We start from the raw sequence: 13,492 nt of genomic DNA, 5'->3' as shown, positions 1-13,492 counted from the left end.
CCCACGAGAGGCTCGAACTCATGAACCGTGAGATCATAACCTGAGCCGAAATCGAGAGTTAAGTGACTCAACCAACCGAGCCACTCAGGCGCCCTGAAGCTGTACACTCCTGCCGTCTGCCTGGGCTGGTAAGTAGAACATGCAGACAGTAACCGAGCTGGTTGGTCCACAGTGCTGGGGACAAACCTGCGTTCCTCATGCTGCCGGGGCCACGGAGGCAGCACAGCACAGATCTGAGCCATAGACAGAGCCCGACTGCCTAACTGTGAGTCCTGGGTCTGCTTCTCTAGGCTACTTGGGTAAATTACTCAGCCTCTCTGGGCCTGTTTTCTCATCTGACAATTGGGGCTGATGATAGTACCTACAGTTCAGAGTTGGTGGAAGGATTATGATCATCAGTATATAAAGGTCTTCACACAGGACGCTCAAAATACGCCCTTGAATAATATGAGCAGCTATTTATTCCTGGTATCTGACAGCGCTATACCTCTGCCAAGCATTTTCTTCTCTTTTATTTTTTTCTTGAGAGAGAGAGCGCGTGCAAGTACAAGCAGGGGAGGGGCTGAGAGAAGAAGACACAGAACCCGAAGCAGGCTCCAGGATCTAAGCTGTCAGCACAGAGCCCGACACAGGGCTCGAACTCGCAAACCGTGAGGTCATGCCCTGAGCCAAAGTCGGACACCTAACCGAATGAGCCACCCAGGCGCCCCTAAAATGCCAAGCATTTTCAAGAAGGTAAGATGAAGAGTGGGCAAATATCTCCGACCAGGTGGCGGATGTGCATTTTCACACTTGCCCGTCCTGACCACAGGCTCCATGGTGCAAGGACCCCGACTGGAGGACTCAGTAAGTTAATTCAGCACAGAACCAGAGGCGGGCAGGGCACGTGCTTCATAAATACCTGCTGTCTGAGTGAAGGACGCTACTGCTGGCAGTGAGGACAGCAAGGGGCTGAGAAGGAAGCTACCGTGAGAAGGGACAGGCCCAGCAGTCCTTCAGATGTGAGTTGAGCTCAGGAAGGGCTAAAGGCCCACAAACCTGGCAACGACCACAAGGTCAATAAAATCATCCACTCTCAATGGGCCACTCACCTGGTTTCTCCACGGTTTTGGGGAGACTCCCAAGGATCTTGACCAGGAAGCGAGGGGTGAGATGTGCAGAACTGATGACAGAGAGGCCACCTTCTCCCCACCACCGCCCTGCCCAGGGAGCCCCGTGCTTCAGGAACAAATACGCCCAAGGAGCACAAGAGGCAAATGTAAATCTGTTAGGATAAAATCCTACTTCCTGACCAGGTCAAAGGCTTTTCATGGTCCACCCCTGCTCACGCTAGTCCTCCTCCCCTTCCAAGTCCCACCCACACAGACCTTTCTGTTGTTCCTCCTACACACAAAGCTCACTTCTGCCTCAGGACCTTTTGCATGCTCTTCCCCTGACTCTTCACACTCATCATTCGGGCCTTAGCTCCAGCGTCACCCCCTCAGAGGCCTCGCTGACAAGCCCAGCTCAGTGACTCCCACCGTCCCAGTCCCTCATTACTCCATTATCCTGGGTAGTCAGCATCCGAAAGTATCAACGTTATTCATCTACTTCACTTCCTCGCTTCGTAAACCCCCCCCCCCCATGACCCAGCATGCACCACAGAGGCCAGGACATCTGCTTCATTCACCACAGTGCCTGTACCACAGCCTCGCACACAGTAGGTGTTTGATAAAACAGGAGAAATGAATGAGGTGTTCACGCTGTCACGCCTTCAGCTTCTCAGTGAGCTCTCCCAGGAAATCTGGGAGGTCAGCTCCATGACAGGACCACGCTGTAAGCAGCCAGAGCTACTGGACCCAACATTCCTGACCTGAGGCAGCTGTGTTCCTCCCCAAGCCCCCATGATTCCTGGGTTTAACAGGTATTTATGCAGCACCTCTCATGCCAGGCCCTCAGATGGGTGCAGTAGGGGGCGGATAATGAGAGCGGGGGCAGGGAGCAGCCATTGGGAAGCCATAGCCCTGCCCTCAATCCTAGTTAAAAAAGCTTACTATCAACCTGTGTATTGCAACTCAGGAGAAGACATCATTGCCCCTGCTAAGCAAAACGGAATGTATTTACCACTTTGTAAGAGAAACTTCCATCCTGCCTCTGGTCCCAGGGACTATTTTTTGGTACATCTGAGAAAAATGGAAACCGAGGGACATGAATCCTCCTAAATGCCGCTGTGATTTTTCTCTAAGGAAGTCAGCTTTGAGCCTATAGAGGCTGATTTTTTTTTTTCCAAGTCAGCCACTCTCAAGTGCAGTGTCTACTGCTCTGTAATCACATCACAGTCCACACCCTGTTTGTTGCTGGCACACAATAAACAAGGAAAAGGGATCCAAGTAGCCCAATTGGTGTCAAGGATGGGAAACCCATCTATGATGAATCCTGAGTCAACCCAGGTAGGTGAGGACAAAGGTGAAAGAAAACGAATGCTAAGAGATAATTAAGGAAAGAGGGACGGGAGTGAATAATCACTAAGGTCCTACTCCACAGTAAGCACTGGGCCTTCTGTGTAACTGCATCATCCCGTTTAATCCACACACCAACTCTAGGAGGAAACCAAAGTTCAGCCATGAAACAACCTGTCCAGCAGAGCTCCCAAGGGTCTGAGCTGGAATTTGAACTTGGGTTGGCAGGCCCTGAGGCCTGGGTTTTTCCCCCGTTTCTCTCACTCATTTATTGTTACAATCTACCATTCACCCAGGGACTACACACTAGGGTCCTCTGCTAAGAGCTCGATGAAAATCAATGAAATCCACAGGACAGCCCCCCAGGTTAAAGAGGAAACTGAGGCTCGGCGAGTCCAAATCACTTGTCCTGAGTCACAGGGAAGGAAGAAGTAAGATCTGAGGTCCACGCCAAGGTCTGATGCCCAAACCCTGACTCAAGCTCGGAGCTACGCTGCTTCGGGGCTGCGTCTGCTGGACAGCTCTACTTGAATGGGCGAGGCTAAGTCAGAATATCCTATGGCACGGCGAGCAGAGTTGAATTCTAAAAATTCCTATAGTAGCAAAATGCACATCTTCCCACACAGAAGGGGGCAGGAAGAGCCGCAAATCTCTTTAAGAGGTAAGCTCAAGGGCCAAGGGAAGAGGCTGGCCAGACACCGGCCAGTGGTAAAGCAGCTGACATCATCCCTCCTGAATACATTTTCTGAGAATACAGGCTGCATTGTAGCTGGTCATAGCTGGTGTCTTTTCTGAGCAGAGAGCCAGCAATTTATTCCCAGCACTCTGCAAGAACAACAAAAAAACACACTCTCTGCAAAAACAGTGTGGTTACAGGAGACTAGACAGAGCAATGACAGAAGCCGTTAATTTCTCCAAGCAAACCAAGGATCGGAATGCCATGACGTGCCAGTCGGGGGGAGGGAGGGCAGAAAATGGCACTGTGAACATCCCTAACGGCGGCGTCAGGCGGGTGCCCAGAGCCAACAGGCCTGGTCAGCACTTCCTGCACCCACAATCTGGACTCCCTTGGAAAAGCAAGTCAAAGAAGAGAGAAGATATTACAATATAGGGTCAGGGAGGTGGTGGCTTTTTAGTGATGATGACAATTTTTTTAATGGTTATTTTTTTAACCATTTCAAAGGAAAGCTGTATCTGTTTCAAACCCCACTGAAAGGAACTGAAATGATTTGGGGCGGCGAAACATTAGCTTGGCTGTACCTCAGCTGGCCCAGTCAATCAGAAACGTCCCCCAAGCAGCACCTGAAGGAGCCCCCTCCCTGCACAGACAGAAGCCATTTTGGTCCCAGCACTGCCCCCAGTCCACAGGTTTACAGATCTCTGGTCTAGCTTCAGCCAGCTCCGGGTTCCCTTGGCCTCCAAACAGCAGCAAGAGGAGAGCAAGCCATTCAACCCCTTCCACCTCCGGACCCCACCCCTTTGCACTCATTCCAAACCCGAGGAACCTGAGACACATCCGAGGCACCCTCGCACTGCCTGTGAAAACACCAGATTCCCCACACCCCCATCAGATTCCAGAGAAATTCAGACAGACGCCTTGCAAACCTTTGAAAATAACAACAGCTACAACCTGCTGAAAACGGGCTTCCCTACTGGCAGCTGCCTCTCTTAGAGGGGCTCTGAAGGCAGCAGTCCCCTCCCCCCCAGGACAGAAGAGGCGGCTGCTATTCACAAACCTGGTGATTCCTAGCCTCTGAGGGCCGGATCAGTTGGGGAAAACACTCCAGTCCCAAACTCAGGCCCCTTCTGGGTTTGTGAATGAATTTACAAACTATCATTTATTGGACGCCTGCTGTATGCCAGAGACGGTGCTTCATAAGCCTTATCTCATTTCATCCCCACTATGGCCATAGCAGGCAAGTTCACTCCCATTTAACTAATTACGCAAATGGAAGATGAAATGACTTGTCCAAGGTCACACAGTGAGGAAAACCTCAGCTCTGCTGCCAGACACTGGGCTGGGGACCATTGCGCGGTAACTGCCTCACGGTGGAGTCGAGTGGCCTCCTACTTGGTCAGTCGCTGAAAAGGGGGTGTTCCTCCTGAGCTGCCCTGAGCCACCCATGGCCGGTCCCAGGAATCTGCGAGGCAGTCCCCAGAGGGGTGGGGATCCTGATGACAAGCGGGGCCCTCGGGACTCCGAANCTGCCCGGGCCCCGCCGTGTCGGGCGCCCCCTCTGCCCTGGGAAGCGCCGGAGGCCGTTTCCGCTCGCGGCCGCCCCGCACTCACCCCGGCACTGCCGCCAAGGACGCCCCGGCCGAGGGAACCCAGAAGGAGCCGCGGCCGCCGCCGGAGCAGGGCCCCGCTGGGCTCTCGCCTCCGCGGCCGGCTGCAAGGGACCGAAGCCAGTACCCCGGGACCAGCGGCGACCCGGAAACACTAAAGCAGGAAGTGACGTCTCGCGGAGGCGGGTCCAAAGGGAGGCTGGGCCGCGGCTGCGCGTCGGACCGAGGCGAGGCCGATGGCCGCGGACCACGGAGGGAGAAGCGGGAGGTACAATAAAGAGCAGGGAGTCGCGGAATCCGGTTCTGGGGCTTGGAGGCCGCCGCCTCGGCTCGGACTAGCCCCGGAAACAAAGGGGCCGGACGTGACGCACGCCAGCCCCAGGATGGTGGCTGGCCGGGTTGTCATGGAAACCGGTGTGGAGGCTGGGAGCTGCGAGCGCGCGCTGAGTGATCCTGGGCCTCCGCCTCCCGGACTTGTCTCTTGTTCAGATGATCTGCGAGCGGCTCTCCCGACTGAGCCCGAGCAGGAGCTGACATTTGGAGTCCCCACTTTGCAGACACAAATACCGAGGCTTACAGAGAGCACGTGAGGTCCCAGGATCACGCGAGATGGGATCCGGCCTTGAGAGGACTGTTGATGTTACAGGCTATCTTTAAGAACGGGGCTCCCAGCTTTGCCTTTGCCATTTATAGGGGCGTGACCTTGGGCAAGTTACCTCACCTATCTGAGCCTCAGCTTTTTCTTTTTCTTTTTTTTTTTTAAATGTTTTATTTATTTCTAGGAGAGAGACAGCGTGAGCAGGGGAGGGTCAGAGAGAGAGGGAGTGACAGACTCTGAAACGAGCCTCAGCTTTTTCACTGCCTTTCATATTGCCTCCTTGCTTTGCGACTTTTCACCAGACACCTTGGTACCTGCATGGTCTACACAGGCTTCAATCGTAGTGGCTTGTCACTTCACTTCATGGATTTGGCTGTACTCCCACCAAACATATTGACCGTGAGCTCACCGAGGACTCAGCTTTTGTGGTTCACCACTCCACCAAATCCTTAGTGATTGCCTAACACCTGTCCAAGACTTTGTCAAACATATTTGCGACTGGACCATCATTCTCTCTCTAACTTAGTCCCAGACATTTATTGAAGACTCAGAGCCCACTACATGCCCTGTTCTCTTCCTCCATCATGCTCTTCTACCCTTCTGGCCTCTGTGCCTCTATAGGCTGTTCCCTCAGTGTAAATGTTTTTCCCCTCATCCCTTTCCTTCCCCAGATAGATAGATAGATAGATAGATAGATAGATAGATAGAGAGATTCACTTAAATCTGACACCCCACAAGGCCTGGAGCTCCATATTCATCTGTGTTTCCCCTGAGCTCTGCATGCGTCTGATCCGGACCTGCCCAAGAGATGTTCCTTGATTGCAGGACTCTCTCTCTCAGCCTTAGTGTCCCCAGCTAAGGCCACTGGGTCTTGTCTCAGAGGAGCCAATGACAGAAAACACAGAATACATTTGGAGAATCAGAACCCGCTATTCAAACAGCAGTGATGACTCTTTCTGTTGCTATCTGAGCACCACTCAGGGTCTCTGTGTACTTCAACCTTTATCAGCTCATGATTAAGCTCCTCTCTTAATTATCTGCAAAGTGATGGTGAGGAAAACCGTCCCATAGAACTCTCCGTCCTTGCAACAACTCAAAACTTTCCTTTGGAAATGATTACAAGACTGCACGAGGTGGCTAAGAGGTGCCTTACAGCTCTGTGGTTCTGTGGCAGCCAAAAGGGAAACGTTTTTAAGGAGGCTTTACTAGTAGGAAACCCTGGTCATGGAGATGCAGTGGCATTTTATATCAGAAGGGACCCAAAGTCTCCCCAAGGGAGCCATGTTTCTCATTTTTTAGACAGGGTTGAAGGCCTGAGATTTCTGTGCCTGGTGATGCGGAATGATAGAAGCATCCTTTTCAGATTTCATTACATAATGATTAGCAGATTATATAATAGACATGTGACAATGATTAGGCACCTCTCCTTCCTTAGAGCCAACAACACGAAAAATCTACCTACTTCTTTCTATTTTTTACTTTTTTTATCGCAAAAATAATGCATGAGTTTCAATGATACAGATGTGTTTAGAACCAAAAATGAAAAAGGAAAGCAACCCTATGACCCAGCAATTTGATTTTTTGCAATCCACCAGAGAAGCAAGCATACGTACACAGAGAGACCTGTTGCATGCTCCTTTGTAATGCAAAAGCAAAACCCAAAAACATTCTAAAAGTCCATCCATAGAGAAATGAAGTATCCATATAATGAATACTATGTATCACTTTAAAAAGATAATGTAAACCTACCTTACTCTGCAGTACATATTGTGGAATGAAAAAGGAATGTCAATAGGGGACAGTAATGCAAATAGAGATTATTTGTTTTTGAAATCATTCTACAAACACATATGATCTTTATTAATACCTTCCTCCTCCCAAAAGTCAGTAAGCCCCATGAGGATATAACTATATCTGTTTTGCTCACAATTATAATCAGCACTATCCGCCATGTATATACTTGCCCACACAAAATAGGAGGCTCACCAGTATTTGTATGTTTGCTTTTTTAAACAACGCTCCACATCCAACATGGGGCTCAAACTCATGACCTTGAGCTTAAGAGTCACATGCTCTACTGACTGAGCCAGCCAGGCACACCAACAGTATTTGTTTCTGATGGAAATTTTCATTGAATGCCAGGTTTGATGTTAAGATTTAAGGGGCATGACTATGAGCAAGATGGACACAGCCCCTGCTTCAAGGAGTGTATAGTCTCCTTATCAGAAAGAGAATATTAATAACAGTAGATGAACTAAAAACCTAGAATTCAGGGTAGAAGGTGGTAAATGTTAGGAGAAAGGTATAGACCTTAGAGAATGGAGAAGTGACCACCAACAGGGCAAACAGGGGACAGCCTCAAGGAAGTGGCATTTGAGCTGCGCTTTGAGTGAGTTGGACCTGAGGGGATGTCCAGCTTTCCTTCCAGCTAGAGGGAAGAAAGCAATCAAAAGCAAGAACCAGAAATTAAAAATCAACCGCCGGGGCGCCTGAGTGGCTCAGTTGGTTAAGCGTCCAACTTCAGCTCAGGTCATGATCTCACTGTTCGTGAGTTTGAGCCCCGCACAGGGCTTGTTCCTGTCAGTGCAGAGCTTGCTTCAGTTCCTCGGTCTCCCTCACTCTCTGCCCCTCCCTTGCTTGCACATGTGTGTGCGCGCTCTCTCTCAAAAATACATAAAACTTAAAAAAAATCAACTGCCTATAAGCATATAAGGTCAGTGTAACTAGGCTCTAGAGTACTACAGTCTCATAATATATAGTAAGAAATTAGTAGTATTGTAATCTAACATGGTACCTGGCTCACAAGAGGCATTCAGTACATACTTTAGTGAGGACAGTAATATTGTTGAACCCGTACCATGCTCCCGCTGATTGTTGCCAATTTCCCTGCTGATTGTGATCAGATATTCAGATTTCCAAAGAGGAGCTAGAAGTCTAGATTTTTAAGTGAAACTTCATAATCATAAACACTTCCTGGTTCTGTCTGCTGACAGAGCCTACAAGAAGTGACACCCCTGTAACAATAAGCACCTAGCACCCAGATCTTGCTTTCTAAATACCATTCTCCACTCAAAAGAATAAAGGTTTCTTGGAGAAATGATGATTCTTAGGGTTCGGGCAAGGAAATCGCAATATGAGCCTGGACCATCTTACTGAGCCAGAAAGTAAGGAAATGACAACAGAAGGGTGGGACATGTCAAAAGGACACAAAAGCCAGATTGGAGGGGTTCCTATTGGGCAAATCTGGGACCATTTGAACATCAAAATAAGTAATGATATTGATCGATAAAGGGAAGGGAAGAAACCATGATCCCATACGGATACTAAACATAAAAACATGAAATGCTATGTTTGCCAGAGGAACATGTCCAAGAGCTACATGCGGCCCTGGGTGCCAGGTCTGACCCCTGTACTAAGGATGGATGAGAAGCAACAAGTAGTTCATCTGGTTAGAGAGATGAATGCACAAGGCAAGCTGAGAATGGGTGAGGGGAGAGCAGCTCAGTCTCTGAGGACCTCAAATGTCAGACCAAGAGTCTGAATGTGACCCTGTGGACACCTAGGAACCACTGAAGGTCTGTGAGCAGGAAGGATGATGATTATAGCCCTTGCCCTCCAGACCAGATGTTTGGTGCTTAGTAGATAAGGATACGCTGCCTAAGAAATCAGCATGTAAGGCCCCTAGAAACATGGCACAATGGAACAGAAATTACTGCAGTCAGTAGACCTGGGTTCAAGTCCCTAGTACTGCATTTAGTAGCCCCATGAGTTGGGCAAGCCATTCAGTCTCTCACAGCCCCTCTACAAGGCTGGACTCTGGAAGCTGAATGCCTAGACTGGACTTTGCTGCTTCCTTGCAGCAAATATAAATATATACAAATGTAGAAATAAATATAGAAAAAATATATTAATATAAAACAAACACAGCAAAATAGGAACATCTAGGAGTGAAGGGTGTATACCAAAGTTCATTGTATAATTCTTGACCTTTCCTCCAAGTTAAAATTTTAAAAAGTTTAAAAAAGCAAGTGTCAAAATAAACTGAAGAATGCATTCTCAGTTGGCCATATCACAAAAATGTGAACTAAGATTTATTTAAATTTTTAAAAATATTTATTTTGAGAGACTGAGAGAGAAAAGCACACACGCACATGCGCATGCTCACATGCAAGCAGGGGAAGGGGCAGAGAAAGGAAGAGAGGGAATCCCAAGCACGCTCCGCACTGTCAGCACAGAGACGGACGTGGGGTTTGATCTCACCAACCCAACCATGAGATCATGACCTGAGTTGAAATCAAGAATCAGCAACCCAACTGACTGAGCCACCCAGGCACCCCGCTGTATTACTTTAAATGTGATTATGCTGGAGCACAAGTAGGCAAGTGCAAATATCATCTGAAAAGACGGGGTTTCTTTCTTACTTAGAAGTATATAATTTTAAAAGTTTAATAATAGTAGATAATTTTTGTTAAATGTTTAATATTTGTTGGCCTTTGGAGTAAATTCTTAACATGCATTAAGTTTTTCATCTTTTAAATTTTCCTTTGAATTATAATTTGCATACAGTGAAATGCACAGATCTTACAAGTTACAAGTCAACAAGTTTTTCTCTTTAATGTTTATTTATTTTTGAGAGACAGAGAGAGAGTGTGAGCAAGGGAGGCACAGAGAAAGAGGGAAACAAAATCCAAAGCAGGCTCCGTCTCCGAGCTGTCAGCACAGAGCCCTCTGTGGGGCTCAAGCTCACAAACCGTGAGATCATGACCTGAGCCGAAGTCGGACGCTTAACCGACTGAGCCACCCAGGTGCCCCCAATTCAATGAGTTTTGACAAATGTACTATCCATCTCTTTTAAATTATAGAACACTTCCACGGCCCCTGGCTGGCTCAGTCGGTTAAGCAGCCTGACTTTGGCTCAGGTCATGATCTCGCTGTTGGTGAATTCCAGCTCCACAGCAGGCTCTGTGCTGACACCTCAGAGACTGGAGCCTGCTTCCAATTCTGTGTCTCCCTCTTTATCTCTGCCCCCCTCCCCCACACCCTGCTTGCACTCTGTCTCTTGCAAAAATAAACATTTAAGAAATTAATAATTGAAAATAAAGAAATAAAATACAGAACATTTCCAAAACTTCAGACAGTCCCTTCATGTCCTTTCCAGTTAAGTCCATACCCGGAGACAATCACTGTTCTTATTTCTTTCAACAGGATTAGTTTTATCTGGAATGTCGTGTAAGTGTAATCATACATTACATAAATTTGGGGTCTGGCTACTCTCACTCAGCATACTGTTTGGGGGATTCATCCACATTATAAGTATATTAATAGTTTGTTCCCTTTTATTACTGAGTGGTATTCTATTGTATGAAGGTGCCACGATTTATTTACCCATTCACATGTTGATTTACTTCTGGGGTATTTCCAGATTAGATCTATTTGAACATTTATGTAGAAGCTACTATGAGCATTCTTGTTTAAATCTTTTAATGGACATATGTTTATATTCCTTTAGGGTAAAATTTGTGCATTTTACCTAAATTTTTTCTTTAGTGAAAATTAGGGTCACAGGGTGGACTTTTTTTTAAAGTTTTATTTATTTCTGAGAGAGAGAGAGAGAGAGACAGCGTGAGCAGGGGAGGGTCAGAGAGAGAGGGAGACACAGAATCTGAAGTAGGCTCCAGGCTCTGAGCTGTCAGCACAGAGCCCAACACGGGGCTCAAACCCACAAACCGTGAGACCATGACCTGAGCCGAAGTCGGACGCTCAACCAACTGAACCACCCAGGTGCCCTGAGTGGACTTTTCAATAAATGGCATTGGACCAGCTGGATAGCCATCGAGAAAAGCCAATGCTGGACCCTACCCCTCACACCACACACAAAAATTAATCTGAGACAGATCATAGATCTAAACATAAAAGCTAGAACAAAACTTCTAAATGAACATGTTGGAGAATATCTTAAGGCAGATAAGATTTTTTTTTTTTAGAACACAAAGCCTTAACAATGAAAGGGGGGAGAAAGACCTTATCGAAATTAGAATTTCCTGCTCATCAAAAGACAATTAAATTTGCTTCAAAATAGTGCAGGCAAGCAGGTGAAGGGAGGAATTGAGAAGGGTGTAGAATAAAACTCATCATAAGTTGAAAATTAACAAAGCTGGATGATACGTACATGTAAATTTATCATTCCATCTAATTTACTTTTATATATGTTTAAAACTTTCCATAATAAGTTTTACAATGTGGCATATATATAAAAAAGACAGAGTTAAGACTATAGGCAAGCCATAGACTGGGAAGAAATATTTGTAATACATAGATCTGGCAAAAGATTTGTATCTGGAATTTACAAGGTGTCCAAAAATTTGATCAGGTTCTAAGAGTTAGGTCTTAAATAGATTTAAAGTATTCAAAGCTCAACATTGCTTGTGTGCCACATGTGTGAGTAGGTCCGTAGCAGCACTGCCCACAGAACTGTGTTGACGGTGATGTTCCATTTCTACTGTGTCTGACACCTAGCCACCTGCTATTTGTGGCTATTGAGCCCTAGAAATGTGGCTAGTGAGACAGAGGAATTGAATCTTCAGTTTTGTTTTTTAATTTATTTAAATTTATTTTTTTATTTTTCTTTTTTTTAATGTTTATTTTTGAGAAAGAGAGAGAGCACAAGCAGGGGGAGGGATGGAGAGAGGGGGAGGGACAGAGAGAGAGGAAGACACAGAGTCTGAAGCAGGCTCCAGGCTCTGAGCTGTCAGCACAGAGCCCGACGCAAGGCTCACATCCATGAACTGTGAGATCATGACCTGAGCTGAAGTCAGATGCTTAACTGACTGAGCCACTCAGGAGCCCTAATTCATTTAAACTTAAATAGCCATAATATTGGTTGGTTCACGCCTATGGAATAAAGTCCTGAAAACAGAAGACATAAATCAAAGGGTATATGCTCTTGGAACTTATAGAATTATAGGCAAATTGCCCACAAAGGAGATTATATTGTCCGTTGCTGTATAACAAATGACCATAAACTTAGTGGCTTAAACGACACACCTCGATTATCTCACAGTTTCTGTGGGTGAGGAGCGTCGGCACATGACTGGGTCACCTCACGCCACAGCAGACAGATCTCCCTGAAAACTTCCTTAGGATCATTATTTAGTTGAAAAACTTTTTCAAGGATCTGCTACCACCCACCTACTTCACTGCCCATTAGAGACCCCATCCTTCTCCCCTGAACCTTGTAGAAGGCCTAGCACACAGGAGACCCTCAGGGACTCGTTGTTGCCTGAATGAATGAGTCTATGTTGGTGGTAAAAATCAAGTCTGCCAACGGGCACCTGGGTGGCTCAGTGGGTTAAGTATCTGACTCTTGATTTCGACTCAGGTCATGATCTCACAGCTTGTGAGTTTGAGCCCCACATCAGGCCCTGAGCTAATAATGCAGAGCCTGCTTGGGATTCTGTGTGTGTGTGTGTGTGTGTGTGTGTGTCTTTCTCAAAATAAATGAATAAAAAAAACTTTAAAAAAATCAAGTCTGTGAAGTCTTTGAGTAGGACCGACACCCCCACTCCAGGCTCACAGAAGATCTTAGATGATGTGGGCAGCCTGAGAGAGTCTGACAGAAGCTAAAGGGGAGGAAGAGACTGTTGTGGGAAATAGTTTCCTTAAGGACATTAAGAAGGGACGGTTCATGGATTTAACACACATTATTAGGTTGACTGTGGTTTGAAAAACAGCGAATATGAGTGTAGAGATGAGGACTGGCAATGTATTTGCAAGCTGAGAAGGGATAGGGAAGACATTCTCACTGGGGATGCGTAGGAAAAACAGGAAGGGATGGAGCACACTGAAGCTAGTCTCAGCACTGATTGGGGGAGGGGAGGACAGCATAGGCTAGTGGTTCTCAAAGCATGGCCCCTAGTCCAGCAGCACCAGCCTCACCTGGAAAACTGTTACAAATGCAAATCCTCGGCCCTACCTCCATTGGCCTGCTGCATCAGAAACTCTGGAGGTTAGCTTCAGCAATGGGTGGTTTAAGAAGACTTCCAGGTGACTGATTCACAGGCTCTCCCAAGTGCACAGATACTAAAGCCAGACTGCATGTGTTCACATCCTGACTATCATTTTCCATCTGTGTTAAACGGTAATTTCATCTCTTTCTGCTTCAATCTGCATT

At 46.9% G+C, this 13,492-nt stretch overlaps 1 protein-coding gene across 3 annotated transcripts in view; it reads right to left on the bottom strand.

Moving 5' to 3' along the window:
- Positions 1-4,858, bottom strand: part of SPATA2 (spermatogenesis associated 2) — a 10,174-nt gene extending 5,316 nt beyond the window's left edge. The window contains exon 1 of one of the 3 annotated variants that reach the window (XM_077778343.1): positions 4,729-4,858. The gene's annotated coding sequence lies outside the window, so the exon portion shown is untranslated. Of the gene's footprint in view, positions 1-1,091; positions 1,312-4,174; positions 4,255-4,728 lie in introns of those variants that run through there. The other 2 variants (XM_077778345.1, XM_077778344.1) reach the window with 2 other exon arrangements.
- Positions 4,859-13,492: the final 8,634 nt, after the last annotated feature.

Source organism: Crocuta crocuta, unplaced genomic scaffold (genome assembly GCF_008692635.1).
Source record: "Crocuta crocuta isolate KB4526 unplaced genomic scaffold, BGI_CrCroc_1.0 scaffold27, whole genome shotgun sequence".
In the NCBI taxonomy this organism is placed as follows: Eukaryota; Metazoa; Chordata; class Mammalia; order Carnivora; family Hyaenidae; genus Crocuta; species Crocuta crocuta.
This window is presented reverse-complemented; position numbering and strand designations above follow the sequence as displayed.